Raw genomic sequence first — 6,000 nt, forward strand, 5'->3', positions numbered from 1 at the left:
CACGCTAAGGATACATCATCGTATAACATACATTTCTTTCCAATCAGCAAGACTTTGTTCGGTAAAGATTCCGTTACTACCATTCGTCATGAATTGGAGTGGTCCTCACCATACTAAGTTCATGTGTTTCTATCACCTCGACCGTCAAGTTCTCGAAACTTCCGCCATTCATATCAACGGTCCGACATAAACCCCAGTTTTATCTTTCGTATTCTAAAAACCCAGAAGTACTCATGCGAAGAGTACTTTGTCCTCTGAAACCTTATCGTCACATGTCCGCAGACCGTCACGAAATACCACTCGTCCAGCAGACCAAGTTTAAGTACAGAGGCTAAGGATGAATACAGTCCACCTATCACTATTCAGTGTATACGCGAGGGTGGTATATAATTATGATTACGCAGATTTAGTATGTGTGTTTCCGCCCTATCTCCTGTTCCTTGTTTGGTTGTGGACCTGGGGCAGAGTCGCACATCCGACCGTTTATTAATCCTAATTATATACGACTTGTATACACGAGGTAATGATAGATGGACCAAGTACGAATCCTATCATGAACGCCAGGGCAAAGTTTCCAGGTCTACGAGTAGGTATTCTGTAAATCAGAGGAGCGCAACCCCAGTAGTACTGTAAGAAAGCTAATTTCGGGACGAAATTCCATCTAACGGGGGGATGATGTGACAACCCGAAAAAATTTTAAGTTTTTGCCTTGCAAAGCTCAGCCAGTCAAGTCAACTGAGTGTCAGACTCATTTCTGCTATCATTTAGCCTCGTTTAGAGCCCGTTGAAAGGTCCAAAGGTCAGTACATTCAAGCATTGAGCATAGGAATGGATCGCGTACACTTCTAGCATCAAAACCGAGTCTTACACTCCAACACAAGGAGTGTACGGCCACACACATGGGTGTGCGGCCGCACACCCCTCTCCTGGCAGCACACCCTTGTGTATATAGGAGGGACTTAGCCTTCTTTCATCTCTTTTCACCCTCCCAAGCCTAGAACTCGATTTTGCTCTCAACTACCATCCAATTTTAAGCTTAGATCTTCGAGTTGGTAAGTATTCTTCTCCCGATTTGTTGTTAATCTTCATAAACTAGTTACATCCTTTGATATCATCCATTTGAAATCATGTTTTGTCTAGATCTTCAAGTTACACCAAGAACACCAAGAACACACACTTGTTCTTGGCGATTTTGAGCTTTCTCGAGCCTCCGGATCGTAAGTACTCTTCCCTTATGCTCGAATCTTGTTAAGAACACTATATTAAGCCCTTAGAAATGCCCAGAACTCAAGAACAAATGGTGTGTGCGGCCGCACACACTCATGTGGCCGTACACCCCTCAAACACCCCTAAAGGCTTCCATATTGTAAGTACCATCCCCTAAGCTTGTTACTTACTAGATATGAGCCTTATAAAACGTCCAAACCATGTTCATCAAGGAGTGTGCAGCTGCACACACTCCATGTGGCCGTACACCCCTTTGTTTAGTGCCTAAGGGCCTCCAAAGTGCCTTTCTAGCTTCACCACTTGTTGAACAATCGTCCCACAAGCCTCCCTACCTTTGGAAAACACTTTTGTGCACTCATTACCATGAGTGTGCGGCCGCACACTCCCTGGCCGCACACTTCTCAAAGTGGTCGTACACTCCCCTAAATTGAATCACATGTGATTCCAACACTTGGTCAAAGTGTTTCCTAGTCCCGTGAGGTGTTTCTTTGCATTTGGTTGCTTCTAAACACTATATTTATGTCAATATATGCCATTATATGTCATTTAGGATTCGTTAAGTCTCGGTACTTCGTTCGTGGAACTTCTCATCCTTGTTTTGTTGTGGGCTTGGAGCAGATTCACTCAGTCTATTATCTATTCGATTCTAGATATATATATATATATGTCTAGTATACATTGAGTCATCATAAGGGTACCAGGTATGGGTCAAGTCATAGGACACAGAGTCAATGCACAGTTTTCTAGTACAGATCACTTTCCAAATCAGAACTTTGGGTATACAAAATTAGAAACGTACTAGTAAAGGGTTTAATCCATTTTATTAAACCAGGTTAAACTTAAAGGACCTTAGGTGATTAACTCTAAAATACTTTAGTTTATACAGCATGGTTATATATCATTGATACCCAATAGGTAGTTGGATGTGTGCTTTCCCCCTTACTTCCTGTTCCTTGTTTGGTTGTGGGCTTAGGGCAGATTCGCCCAATTAACTATCTAATCGATATTAGATCATATATAGCCAGTATAAACTAAGTGATTATAGAAGTAATCACTGTGGTCATCATTATATTATAAGAAATAAGGGTTTTCTTAAAGAATCTTTTCATTAAATATAAAGGAACAATTACAATTAACTCCACAAGTAACAAGTGAACACGCCAGAGTTATATATAACAATGATCTAACAAACAATGGGATGCGTGCTATCCGCCTTACTTCCTGTCCTTGTTTGGTTGTGAGTTAGGGCAGATGCGCACAGTCGATTGTTTGTTTACTCTGAGTTTTTATATCACTTGTATCCATTTAGTACTCGTAGAAAGGATTGTAGAATCATTTTTACGTATCTTTCACTAAAGTAGAAAATATAGGATTTTCTAAGAGGAACTGGCGAACTTTTCTAAACAGAATTTACAATTTATTTACATCACTAAAATCTTATGAACTCACCAGCTTAATTGCTGATCAACTCTTTCAAATAACTTGTATTCTCAGGAGCCTAGTAGACAGGTACTCGTGCTGCGAACTCAGAAGATGGAGCAATATAGCTTCACGTATTGATTGTTATTTGCTTATGTATTCTATGTTTTGTGAACACACTTTGTAAACACCTTCTTTCTAATGAAATGGTTGTTCATTACTTTGCTTACTATGATGCATGTCTTGTGATACTAAACATGACGTCCTCCACCCCCGAACATTTCCGCCGTTCCGGTTTTGGGGTGTGACAACATCGCACTTGTAGAACCAAAAATACCAAACGCAAGAAAAAGTGAAATCTTCATGCTGCAAGATATTGACCAGCAAGAGTTAACCATAGAGTGTGAAAATTTCACCTTCATCTTTGATAAATAAGATTATAGTCATGACCACCACAAAGGAGATGAGCCAATTGTAATCAGTGGCCTCATGGTATGAAACCATGCAAGTGATATCTACGTAGACAGTGGCAGTTTTATAGATGCCATGTACAAGCACTTTTCAAGAAACTACCCGGATACGTGCGAGCAAAGGCAAGTCCGCCGGAGAATCATCTGGTAAGCTTCGTCGGCCACAATGTATGGCCAAGGGGATAATCACATTACCACTAACCTTTATCGATTATCCTAATGGTAGGAATAATACTCAACTAATATGTTTCATCATCATCAATGCACCTTCACCATATGACGTCATCTTTGGATGATCGGCGATACGTAAGTTCAAGGCCATTGTGTCAACAATTCATGGAGCTATCAAGTTTCAGAAGAAGTCAGGTGTCGGAACAATATAAACCAAAAGAAGGTCGGGACAAGGAAGGAAACCCGACAACGAACATAATATGGACAACAACCTGAGTCGATTCAAAATCCAAATGGATAACCAAACAATGGAAGAAAGAGGTGGAAAGAGTACCACCCCACAAATACCACGTAACAACCAAGGGTCGTCAAATAAACGGGCAGAAGGCAATGAATGCCTCAACACGCACTGCATTTTATTAACGACTAAAGCATCGTGGAACATCACTGAAGGCAGCGCGTTAGTAACTGTTAAAAGACATAAATGGATAATAAGCATCGCGTCGGCAATGACACAGGAAACTAAACACGGATCAACAAGGCAACAAGAATCAATAGCGAGAATTTGAAATGAAACAAGGAGATGCACAAGATCCATGGATAAAAAAGTACATGAGGGGACGCATGGTGCAGAAGGAGGGAAAGGACAGGTTCGAAAATGCAAGACCTCTAGAAAGAAAGGGAGTCGTCAAAAGTGCAAAGCGACAAAACGATTAACCAACTTATATAATTTAAGCCAGAAAACAGAGGTGCGATCCCTAATAGGAGCCAAAGGAAGAAAGCGACCACTAACAGAGATATCAATATGGGGAGTCAAGAAATATAGAACAATGTTGAGGGAAGAAGCAACGCCAATAATTGGCCATAGAAGAAAGTAGGAGGGCACGCGACAGATGCGCTTGTTTCCAGTTAAATGTCAGCAACCTACTAAGAGCATGTTGTAAGGAAAAAAGGCCAAAGCCACTGTCGTTGTTTCATAATAAATGAAAACGAAGGTCTAAGTTCAACACTCCGACCTAGGTTACCTGCTTACCCCCAAGAATATATATTCTTTATAAACTTTGTAGCTCGGTTAGCCGACTACAACTTTTCAAAGGTCGAAGTTCAACACTCCGACCTAGGCTACTTGCTTAGCCCAAGAATATCTCTATTCTTTATAAACTTTGTAGCTCAGTCATCCGACTACAACTTTTCAAAGGTCGAAGTTCAACACTCCGACCTAGGCTACCTGCTTAGCCCAAGAATATCTCTATTTTTTATAAACTTTGTAGCTCGGTCAGCCGACTACTACTTTTCAAAGGATGAAGTTCAACACTCCGACCTAGGCAACCTTCTTAGCCCAAGAATATATATATTCTTTATAAACTTTGTAGCTCGGTCAGCCGACTGCAACTTATCAAAGGTCGAATTTTAACACTCCGACCTAGGCTACATGCTTATCCCAAGAATATCACTATTCTTTATAAACTTTATAGCTCGGTCAGCCGACTACAACTTATCAAAGGTCGAAGTTCAACACTACGACCTAGGCTGCTTGCTTATCCTAAGAATATCTCTATTCTTTATAAACTTTGTAGCTCGGTCAGCTGACTACAACTTTTCAAAGGTTGAAGTTCAACACTCTGACCTAGGCTACCTACTTAGCCCAAGAATATCTCTATTCTCTATAAAATTTGTAGCTCGGTCAACCGACTACAACTTATCAACTGTCAAAGTTCAACACTCCGACTAGGGCTACCTGCTTAGCCCAAGAATATCTCTATCCTCTATAAACTTTGTAGCTCGGTCAGCTGACTACAATTTATCAACAGTCGAAGTTCAACACTCCGACTAGGGCTAACTGCTTAGCCCAAGAATATCACTATTCTTTATAAAATTTGTAGCTTGGTCAGCCGACTACAACTTTTCAAAGGTCAAAGTTCAACACTCCGACCTAGGCTACCTACTTAGCCCAAGAATATCTCTATTCTTTATAAACCTTGTAGCTTGGTTAGCCGACTACAACATTTCAAAGGTCGAAGTTCAACATTCCGACATAGGCTACCTACTTAGCCTAAGAATATCTCTGTTCTTTATAAAGTTTGTAGCTCGTTCAGCTGACTACAGCTTTTCAAAAGTCGAAGTTCAACACTACGACCTAGGCTACCTGCTTAGCCCAAGAATGTCTCTATTATTTATAAACTTTTTAGCTCGATCAGCCGCCTACAACTTTTCAAAGGTCGAAGTTCAACACTCACACCACGGATACCTGCTTAGCCTAAGGATATCTCTATTCTTTATAAACCTTTTAGATCGGTCAGCCGACTACAACTTTTCAAAGGTCGAAGTTCACACTCCAACCTAAGCTACCTGCTCAGCTCAAAAATATTTTTATTCCTTATAAATTTTGGAACTCGGTCAGGCGACTACAACTTCACCAAAGGCAAAGTCCACAATTAGGCTAATCGCTTAACCCAAAAAATCCATACTCTTCTCAAATTATACCGCTCCCCATGATGATCGCCACCTTGGCAACGATCAAAACTTTGAAAGAGGATACACGTCTAATTTAAAGAACACCAAAGGACCAAGTAAACTGCGTCAACTGGTAGAAAATGCTTGCGACGACTTAAAAGAAATCACCTAAGAACCACAAAACGCAAGGAACAATCCATGAGAGCAAAATTATAAACCTAGCACACAAATAAATTGCTATCATATAGTCAACCAGGGC

The sequence above is a fragment of the Lactuca virosa genome, chromosome 7 (genome assembly GCF_052849685.1).
Source record: "Lactuca virosa cultivar CGN04683 chromosome 7, Lactuca_virosa_CGN04683_v6, whole genome shotgun sequence".
NCBI lineage: Eukaryota > Viridiplantae > Streptophyta > Magnoliopsida > Asterales > Asteraceae > Lactuca > Lactuca virosa.